Below are 11,563 nucleotides of genomic sequence, written 5' to 3'. Positions count from 1 at the left end.
CCATTTAGAGTCATTAATCAGAGAGGGAATGAAAGTTCTTTATCAAACTCCCGGTACCTCCGTTTGCACGAGTTTCTCAAGCTAGTTAACTCCATCAGTCTAACAAACTAAATAATCTTAAATTCGTCAACAGGTCTCTGATTAGCCTAAGCTTGGTCGAGACGACCAGTCAGGAAGTATTTCTTCACAGGTATTCGACAATTTGTCATTGTGTTAATTGTTACTCGTGAAAATAAGGTTGGGAATCCTTCTGCGATAGAGGGCCAGTCCGCTAACATCTTGAATGGAACGTGACGCTCAACGAATTTGCTTGAAATGGACCATTTCCGCAATTCCCAGTGTTCTCGCGATATTTAAAAAATCTGGTGCCGAAATTACGTCGCGAGAACGAGGTTAAGTGGGAAGTTGCTCTCATCGGTAAAGAAAATAAAGTGTCGTGCTAGTGAAAATAAGCGAAACTTTCTGGAAATTCAGTGTGGAAGAGAGAAAAGTAATTTGTGGGATGGAGGATATCAGTTAAATGATGGTGGCAAAGGAAAGAAAAAAGGCAGAACTGTTCCTTTTATGCACCACAGCAATGAAGCAAATAAAACAAGCCGCTTCTGGAAAAGACCACAAAACGTTGTTAGATGCTTAGACGTACGCCTTCTTTAACAGTTCAAAGTTCTTGTCCGTCGTCTGCATGCAGCCTTGCCTCAGTTGTTTTCATGTTATCACTTAATTGTTGCTTTTTTTTTCTTCCTGATTCTTACGTAGCGGGGGCCTACTGTAATTTTCGAAACGAAACATGACGAAACGAATTGGAAATCTAAAATTTGCAAGATAAAAAGCTTTATTTTTCGAAATGAAGATCTGTATTTTGCGAAAAGAGAATACTCAGAGTAGCAGCATGACAAATACAGCTCATAAGCAGCGCATTTAAAAATGAGAAAAGAATTCTTAGGTAACGCTTAAAAACTTTCCGCAGATATTTTTGATTTTTCAGTGATTTTAATTCAATTTTCTCGAATATTTACCTCCTTTGAAAATCATTTTTTACGCGACTAAGTTGTCCGATCATTGGGCGCTATCAATTTTTGTTCTGCAGTTTTGATCACATAGTTAGCGATCTCTTAGTCAGATTTCCGGCCTCAGATGTAAAAATTTATTGGAGATATAAAAAATTGGAGAGGATGAGTTATCACCCAATAGGAAAAAGTACATCGGCTCAGTTAAGTTAGTGTAATTACATGACACCTGTGGACTACGAATATTATGTAAGGTTTTCCATACATCTCGCCCGTTTGTATTCTCCGAAGTCGCAAATGTATCTAGGCATTACGTCTGCCAATTGAAACAAAAAAACTGATCGCCGTAGTTATGGAAAGTTTTCGGTTACTCAAAGATTATTGCTTTTATTTCACAGGAGCTCACAATGGACCCTGATCATAACTTTTGATCTGCAAAGCTGGATCATGGTCATATAGCATCGTACTTCTATCACGATCACGATTTTTAAGTGAAAGTAGAAATCTGCGTTCATGACTCCTCTAAATACTTAATCTTTTAATACTAGTGAACACGCATGTAACAGGTAAAAGACGCTTACTCTCGTTCATTAATCAATTAATCAGTTGGTATACACTTACAGTCCACTTAAGTTGGTCAGGTTGTCGAATATTCCCTCCTGCAACGTATGGAGCTCGTTGTCGCTTACACCCCTATAGTTGGGTTAAAAAAAAAAAACACATCAGAAGTCCAGATTAAAGCAATCTACACTCTCTTCAACAATAGGTAGACCAGCTTACTCTCAGTTAAGATCGTCTCTAAAAGCTGCATCTATTCGTTCACTACCCGCTTGTGAGGGTATGACTGACTTTCTTGCTTCTACTCATTACTCCAATACTTATTTCAAGAATTATTCAGTTGTTCATTGTCAGGCTTGAAGGAAATGATACCTGGTCAATTTCCAAATGGAATATAGAGAATACATGGCAATCCATTTCCCCATAGTTGCACAGATAAAAAAAAAATCGAGGGACTGGTAATTATGAATGAGTGCAATTTATTTGAATCAGTTGTCATCAGAATCCTTTTACGATATTGAAGAGTCCATTAAAATTTACGTCGCTCTCGACACTTAGCCCTCCGGCCCTCAGTTGGTAGCAGAAACCAAGCACTATCCGGTAGCACGAGTTTGATTCCTGGCGCAACACGAATATCCTTGAAAGCTTCTTTTTTTAAATTTCTTTGAGCGAATGGTCAACTTGCAAGGATCACATCGTAAGTTAATTCTTATCCATCGATCAAATCAAATTCATTTCATTCAATTGTAATCAATTTAATAGACCGCTCGGTTAATTCAGTCCTACATAAGGCTACAAAAACAACCGACGTTTCACTTTTGTTTGTTGACAATGATCAGCAGACTCACTCAAAGGATGAATGATTACCTTGGTAAACAATACTTAATAATTTTTAACAAGGTTACAATTTAAAATACTTAAGTCAAGTCTATGAGAGAGAAACAACAGAAACGCCATACGAAACGAATCTGTCAATCATTGCGGCTGCTTGTTGAACTGAACAGTTTACGTCCTTCAAATTTCACCTTGGAGAGTGTGTTAATAAAATGTTTTCGCGTTGTCTCTCTTTGCCTCTCTCCGCCAGTTTTGTTCTGAACAAATATTTGTTTTGAAGAATTAATCCCGAGGAGTCGTGACTCTTTCATTTTAGCGGAGCCTTTCTTTGCTCCCGCTGGGTGACACGTTGTTTAGAATGGAGTGGAATGTCTGTTGGTTTCTTAAATCGAGAACTCCCTGTTCAAACTTTCACCGCTATATATAGTTGTTTCTGAGAAAGAAGCTACTGATATTTCAGCCGTTTTGATTAATGGATGGTGTTTATTAACTTTATCAATAAACTGGTTGACGACATTGTCAATCGCGAAAATTAAGAGCCGCCAAAATGGTAAGGTAAGTTAGGTAAATTCAAGCCAAATCATTATCAAATATAGTTATATATCAACAATTTCTGACAAAATCTTAAGAAAATCTTTCACAGATATTTAATACTGCAATCAAGGATAATTTGGGACTGGCCCTGTTCCTGATTTGAAGCAGCTAGAGAGTGCTACTCACAAGTAATGCAGCTGAGTCAATTCATCAAAAATTTTGGTGGTAGTTCTTTTAACAAATTACCATTTAACTGCCTGTAATAAAGGATCTCGATGGCAGGTTAGTAATAACCATGACAATAATTATTGCAATTTTATGTAATTGAGCATATCAACGTTTACTTCCTATTTGTTTATTTTGTCTTCCTTACTGCTTTCCATTGAGCATATTTGTTAACAGAGAAACGTTTGACATAATTGAAAGGCACTCAACATGCTACTCACAAGTTCTGTAGCTGAGTCAATTTATCAAAAACTTTTGGTGGTAGTTCTTTTAACTGATTACTACCTAACCACCTGTAATAAAGGATGTGGATGGTAGGTTAGCAACAACTATGACAATAACCATGACAATAATTATGGCAATTTATTTGTTTATTTTGTTTTCCCTACTACTTTCGATTGAGCATATTTGCTAACAAGGAAACGTTTCACATAATTGAAAGGCACTCAACATGCTACTCACAAGTTCTGTAGCTGAGTCAATTCATCAAAAACTTTTGGTGGTAGTTCTTTTAGCTGATTACCATATAACCCCCTGTAATAAAGGATGTGGATGGTAGGTTAGCAACAACTATGACAATAACCATGACAAGAATTATGGCAATTTATTTGTTTATTTTGTTTCCTCTACTACTTTCGATTGAGCATATTTGCTAACAGGGAAACGTTTCACATAATTTAAAAGTACTCAATATACTACTCACAAGTACTGCAGCTGAGTCAATTCATCAAAAACTTTCGGTGGTAGTTCTTTTAGCTGATTACCATATAACCCCCTGTAATAAAGGATGTGGATGGTAGGTTAGCAACAACTATGACAATAACCATGACAAGAATTATGGCAATTTATTTGTTTATTTTGTTTCCTCTACTACTACTTTCGATTGAGCATATTTGCTAACAAGGAAACGTTTCACATAATTGAAAGGCACTCAACACGCTACTAACAAGCTCTGCAGCTGAGTCAATTCATCAAAAACTTTTGGTGGTGGTTCTTTTAACTGATTACCATATAACCGCCTGTAATAAAGGATGTCGGTGGCGGGTTAGTAATAACAATGATAATAATTATGGCAATTTATTTGTTTATGTTGTTTTCCTTACTGGTTTCCATTGAGCTTATTTGCTAACAGGGAAACGTTTCACATAATTCAAAGGAACTCAACATGTTTTTTGCTTTACTTTATTCTACTCACCCAGTATTTTCTCATGAACTAAATAATAAACTAATAAAATCAGTAAATAACTACAGAGAAAGCCCTTTGATATTGTGCTTACACAGACTCGGTCACTCTATTTTTGAATAAAAGTCGCTGTGACTAAAATTTTAACGATCGATTTCTATAATTTACAAAAAAAAGGAAAAAAAAAATATTCCCGGATGAAGGTTGCTTAGTTTGTTGTTGTAAAGAGACCTGATAAGTTAAGTTCATTCAACCAAACCAGTTCAGTGGCCTTGACTTCTCATCCCTCCATAAATAATTTTCTGAGTATTTGGCTGACAGCCACCTTCATTTTATTACTTCATTGCAAAGCAATTCAGCACTAGAGCGACGTAAGCTTAGGTGATACCCAGCCAAGTCATTATAAAAGATAATTATATATCAACTACCTCTGACAGATAATTGAGAGAACGTTTGCAGGTCAATTCAATCTTAAATGTCTGCATTGTTAGGAATATAGAGTGAACTACTCGCAAGTACTATGGCTGAGTCAATTTATCAAAAACGTTTGGTGATAGTGCTTTTAACTGTTTGAAATCTAACCGCCTGTGATAAATAATGGCGATGGCAGGTTAGTACTAACAATGATATTATAATATTGAGACTTTAGAAAATTGACCGTAGTTACATTTACTTCCTATTTGTTTATTATTTTTCCTCCGCTGCTCTCTATTGAGTATATTTGCTAACAGGGCAGCGTTCACCCATTTTAAAGCACTCGACAAGTTATACTACATCTGCTCAGCCAGTATCTTCTAATGAAATTGCTATTAGCTACTAAAATTAGAAGTCTTTGGGAACTACTAAAATCGGGAATGTTCCCACTAAGTATTTGGGAATTGTTTAGGCCTGCTATATGACCTTGAAATCTTTGTGCGAGAGCCATGAGCTTTGGTTTGTTCTGTGCTGCAAGACCACGCATCTATTTTTACATTTTGAGTGATGTGTCTTTGACAGTTCAAATAGGGCTTAATTCTCGCACAGTAATTGTCATCGCTGGTCATGTTTGGGTTTGTCCTTGATCTTGTTTATGGTTCCCATCGGGAAGTTTTCTTTAGGGTTTCAGTTCTCGAATTTTAGTCGTTTTTCAAGTACTTTGTTGTTCATTTCGAATGTCTAGTAAAGTTACTTGGGTTAGCGTTCACTCTGCCAAGGTCACTTGTCGCATAACTCTAAACATACCTATACTAATAGGATATTTAAGAGCGTGTACTGAGGGCTGAATTAGACACAAAGACCCAGTCTTTCAGATGAAGAGCCATTTAGAGTCATTAAGCAGAGAGGGAATGAAAGTTCTTGATCAAACTCCCAGTGCCTCTGTTTGCACGAGTTTCTTAAGCTAACTCACCTCCATCAGTCCAACAAACCAAACAACCTTTAAATCGTTAACGGGACACTGATAAGCCTAAGCTTGGCCGAGACGACCAGCCAGGAAGTATTTTTTCACAGGTATTCCACAATTTTTCATTGTATAAATTGTGACTCGTGAAATGAGGTTAGGAATCCTTCTGCGATAGAGGGCCAGTCCGCTAACATCTGAATTGAACGCGATGCTCAACGAATTTTCTGGAAATATGCTATTTCCGCAGTCCCAACTGTTCTCGCGGTTTAAAGATCTGATGCCGAAATTACGTCTCAAGAACGAGGCTAAGAGCGAAGTCGCTCTCATAGTTAGAAAAAATGAAGCGCTGTGCTGGCGAAAATGAGCGACTGTTTCACGAAATTTAACTTGATGGAGTGAGTAATTATTAGTGAGAGAGAGGCTATCAGCTAAGTAATGGCGGCAAAAGAAAGAAAAAAAAAGTTGTAAGTGTCCCATTTCCGGGTGCCTCCGTTTGCACGAGTTTCTTAAGCTAGTTAACTCCACCAGTCCACAAACTAAATAATCTTAAATTTGTTAACGGGACTACGGTTAGCCTAACCTTGGCAGAGACGACATCCCAAGAAGTATTTTTTCACAGGTATTCGACAATTTTTCATTGTGTTAATTGTCACTCGTGACAATGAGGTTGGGAACCTTCTGCGATAGAGGGCCAGTCCGCTAACGTCTTGAACTGAACGCGATGCTCAATGGATTTGCTTGAAATGGGCCATTTCCGCAATTCCCAGTGTTCTCACGATATTAAAGAAATCTGGTGCTAAAATTACGTCGCGAGAACGAGGCTAAGTAGGAAGTCGCTCTCATCGGTAAAAAGAATAAAGTGCCGTGTGAGTGAAAATGAGCGAAACTTTTTAGAAATTCAATGTGGAAAAAAGAAAAGTAACTTGTGGGATGGAAGATACCAGTTGAGTGATGGTCGCAAAGGAAAGAAAAAAGGGAGAACTGTTCCATTTATGCATTGCAGCAATAAAGCAAATAAAAGTAGCCGCCTCTGGAAAAGACCGCTAAACGTTGTTGGATGCTTAGACGTACGCCTTCTTTGACATTTCAAATTTCTTGTTTAGCGTCTGCATGCAGCCTTGCTTCAGTTGTTTTCATGTCATTATTTATCATATTATTATAATCAAACGAATTAAGGTACAAACAACAGGATAGTACTAAACAAAAGTAACTAAATGAGAATAAAAGAGTAACGATTTAAAAAGAAATCAAGACAATTTGTAAATAAGATCGTTTCGCTATAATACTGTAATAATAACACGAGAGGTTCTATGACCGAGACTATTGAAAAGGCTTATGATTCTGTGACTTTATTAAAACAAAGAAAAGACCTACGTACTTTGGTTGACGAATCGCAATAAAAAAATAGCAAAGACACTTGAGATAGTGGTAGCTTGGATCCCACTGGTAGCGCTGTGGCCTCAACCAACTTCTTCTTTTTTTAAACGGTGCGCGTCGCACTTTTATAGTTTATGCTGCGTGAAGAAAGCAAAAGCGTTGCAAAAAGTAGCGCCCACAATAAGAACTATTTCCTAGGCAGCAAAGATTCCAAAGTTGTGATACAATTCCAGGAAAGCTCGATTTCTACCGACGCCTTCATTGTAGATCACGTAATTGACTACATAATAACTTAATATAAATCAAAAGGAAGTTTGTAGGAAATTAGTAGAAATAAACGGCGTTTCGAAACTAACAGTCTTATATACCCATCGTAATCAGAGTTTGCATACTCAACGACTGAGAAGCATTCCAAATGCAGCTCATTCCAAGTCCATTCGGAACTCATAAAAGAATACTCCAGTAACGCTAAGGGTTTGCTGCAATATCGTTTATCCGTCAACGATATAAATATTAATCAACTGGTTCTCAAAGATCTATTTTCTTTAAAAGACATGTATTTTTGTCTAACCAAATTGTTCCGTTTCAGGGCGTTATCCATATCTTTCATCATTTTCGATTACATCGTAACTTCGTCTAAGGCTGTTTTCATTGAGAGACGATAACTTTTCCCAGCAGGACCAGATGTAGGTTCGAGTTTCCTTTGCATAGTTGCAACCATCTCTAACCTATGGAGCCGTTTGTGTTTCTCAGGCCCGTGAATGAAGTAGTCCGGTAAACCAGTTGTAGTTGGCAGTGCTCGAAAGGTACGAAACGGATGCTTAGTTTCTCTTATAACAGCAGTTGTGTGCAACATACTGCTCGTTGAATTCTTAATAATAAGCATCAACTGAACTAAGTTGCGATGTACGAGTGTGATTCTTAGTATGTGTTGTCACTAAGCCCAGGGTTAGGTTTTTTATCAAACTATAGGTGTCCAAATACAGCATGAGCCACTAGAGCTCAGATCAAAACATTGAAAGTTTTGTCGAACATGATTGGTTATTGACAAGCTGATCTGACACGAGTCCTATAATAAAATATGAAACGAGTCAAAAAGAAACCGCACTAAAGTCCAATGCAAATAATTGATTCGAAACAGTCATTTTTTTTCCGACATGTGTCTCCTGGCATAAAACGCACCAGTCCAGTGCAGGTTTCGCCTATACTGGTTTCATTAACTACGATGTATTTTTTCTAAATCCTTGATCAGAATGTTTCATTTTCACTCGACTGTTCACTATGCTGCATCAAGCTTGATCAAAATGTACAGGGTCGAGAGAAATATCTTGACACGGTATGAACAAAACTCCATAAAAAGCGTATTTTCCTCAGTTCTGGCCTTTTGTCCTTACAGTCTCAAAGTATGTATCGATATATCGATAACCCGCCATCCTTTTGCACGAGTTTCTTAAGCTAGTTAACTCCATCAGTCCAACAAACTAAATAATCTTAAATTCATTAACGAGACTCTGATAAGCCTAACCTTGGCCGAGACGACCAGCCAGGAAGTATTTTTTCACAGGTATTCGACAATTTTTCATTGTGTTAATTGTTACTCGTGAAAATAAGGTTGGGAATCCTTCTGCGATAGAGAGCCAGTCCTCTAACATCTTGGATTGAACACGATGCTCGACCACAAGACGTTGTTGGATGCTTAGACGTACGCCTTGCTTGAGTTGTTTTCATCTCACCATTTGAATGTTGCTTTTTTTTCCTTGTTGATTCTTACGAAGCGGGGGCCTACTGTAATTTTCGAAACGAAACAGGACGAAACGAATTGGAAATCTATAATTTGCAAAATAAAAATCTTGTTTTTTTCGAAATGAAGATCTGTATTTGCGAACAGAGAATACTCAGCCTAGCAGCATGACAAATGCAGCTTCTAAGCAGCGCATTTAAAAATGAGAAAATAATTCCCAGGTAACACTTAAAAACTTTCCGCAGATACTGCTGACTTTTCAGTGATTTTAATTCAATTTTTCTCAAATATTTACCTCCTTTGAAATTCATTTTTTTTTACGCGACTAAGTTGTCCGATCACTAGGCGCTATCAATTTCTATTCTGCAGTTTTAATTTAATCACTTAGGTAACGATCTCTTAGTCAGATTTTCAGCCTCAGATATAACAGTTTATTGGAGATATAGGAAGTTGGAGAAGATGAGTTATCACCCAAGGGGAAAGTGCACATCGTTTCAGTTAAGTGTAATTGTAATTACAAGATACTTGGGGACTATAAATATTATGTGAGGTTTTCTATACATTTCACCTGTTTGTATTCTCCGACGTTGCAAATGTATTTAGGCAGAACGTCTCCCAATTGAAACAAAAAAATTGATTGCTGTAGTTATATATGGAAAGTTTTCGGTAACTCATAGTTTATTGCTCTCATTCACAGGAGCTCGCAATGTACCCTTATTATAACTTTTGATCTGCAAAGCTGGATCATGGTTTATATAGCGTCGTACTGCTATCACGATCAATATTTTTAAGTCAAAGTAGAAATCTGCGTTCATGATTCCTGTAAATACTTAATCTTTTAATACTAGTGAACACGCATGTAACAAGTAAAGACGCTTACTCTCGTTCATCAATCAATTAATCAGTTGATAAATACTTACAGTTTAGTTAAGCTGGTCATGTTGTCAAATATTCCCTCTGGCAACGTCTGGAGCTCGTTGTCCGAGGCACTTCTATAGTTGGGTTACAAAAAAAGAAAAAAGAAATCAGAAGTCCAGATTAAAGCAATCTATACTCTCTTCTACAATGGGCAGATCAGCTTTTTCTCAGTTAAGATCGACTCTAAAAACTGCATCTATTCGTTCACTACCCTCTTGTAAGGGCATGACTGACGTTCTTGCTTCTTCTCGTTATTCCAATACTTATTTCAAGAATTATTCAGTTGTTCATTGTCAGGCTTGAATGGAATGATATTTGGTCAATGTCCATATAGAATATGGAGAATACATAACAATCCATTTCCCTATAGCTGCACAGATAAAAAGAAATTGAGGAACAGGTAAGTATGAACAAGTGCAATTTATTTGAATCAATTGTCATAAGATTCCTTTTACGATAATGAAGAGCCCACTAAAATTTGCCGCGCTCTCGACGCTTAACCCTTGTCTCTCAGTTGGTAGCAGCAACCAAGTACTATCCGGTAGCACAAGTTTGATTCCTGTCGCAGCGCGAATATTTTAGAAAGCTTCTTTTTTGAAATTTCTTTTAGCATACGGTCAACTTGCAAGGATCATATCGTAAGCTATTTCTTATCCATCGATCAAAATCAAATTCATTTCATTTAATTGTAACCAATTTAATAGACCGCTCAGTTAATTCAGTCCTGTATAAGGCTACGAAAAACAACCGACATTTTACTTTTGTTTGTTGACAATGATCAGCAGACTCACTCAAAGGATAAATGATAAGTTTAGTTAACATTACTTCTCAATTTTTACCAAGGTTACAATTTAAAATACTTAAGTCAAGTCTATAAGAGAGAAACAACAAAAACGCCATAGGAAACGTAACTGTCGATTATTGTGGCAGCTTGTTGAACTAAATAGTTTACGTCCTTCTAGTTTAACATCGGAGAGAATGTTTTTAATATCACGTTGTTTTTTGTTGCGTCTCTCCGCCAGTTTTGCTCTGAACAAATATTTGTTTTGAAGAATTAATCCTGAGGACTCGTAACTCTTTCCCTTTAGCGGAGCCTTTCTTTTCCCCCGTTGGGTGACACGTTGTGTAGAAAGTAGCTTCTGAAAATTCAGCCGTTTTGATTGATGGGTGGTGTTTATTAACTTGGTCCATGAACATTGTCAATCGCCAAAATTAAAACCCGCCAAAATAGTAAGGTAAATTAAGCGAATTTCAGCTAAAATCATTATCAAATATAGTTACATATCAACAATGTCTGACAAAATCTTAAGAGAATCTTTTACATAACCTTCATACTGCAATCAAGGATTGATTTTAAGCAGCCAGAGAGTGCTACTCACAACAACTGCAGTAGAGTCAATCCATCAAAAACTTTTGGTGGTAGTTCTTTTAACTGATTACCATTTAACCACCTGTAATAAAGGATGTCGATGGTAGGTTAGCAGTAACTATGACAATAACTACGACAATAATCATGGCAATTTATTGGTTTATTTTGTATTCCTTACTGCTTTCCATTGAACACATTTACTAACAGGGAAACGTTTCACATAATTGAAAGGCACTCAACATGTTTTTTGCTTTACTTTATTCTGCACAGCCAGTATTTTCTAATGAACTAAATAATAAAATTAGTAAATAACTACAGAGAAAGCACTTTGATATTGTGCTTACATACATTCGGTCGCTCTATTTTTGAATAAAAGTCACTGTGACTAAAATTTTAACGATCGATTTCTATAATTTACAAAATTATATATATATAT

This window comes from Pocillopora damicornis, chromosome 2, assembly GCF_964200805.1.
Source record: "Pocillopora damicornis chromosome 2, jaPocDami1.2, whole genome shotgun sequence".
NCBI classification, from domain to species: Eukaryota; Metazoa; Cnidaria; class Anthozoa; order Scleractinia; family Pocilloporidae; genus Pocillopora; species Pocillopora damicornis.
The sequence above is the reverse complement of the archived record's forward strand: the minus strand, read 5'-3'. Positions refer to the sequence as shown.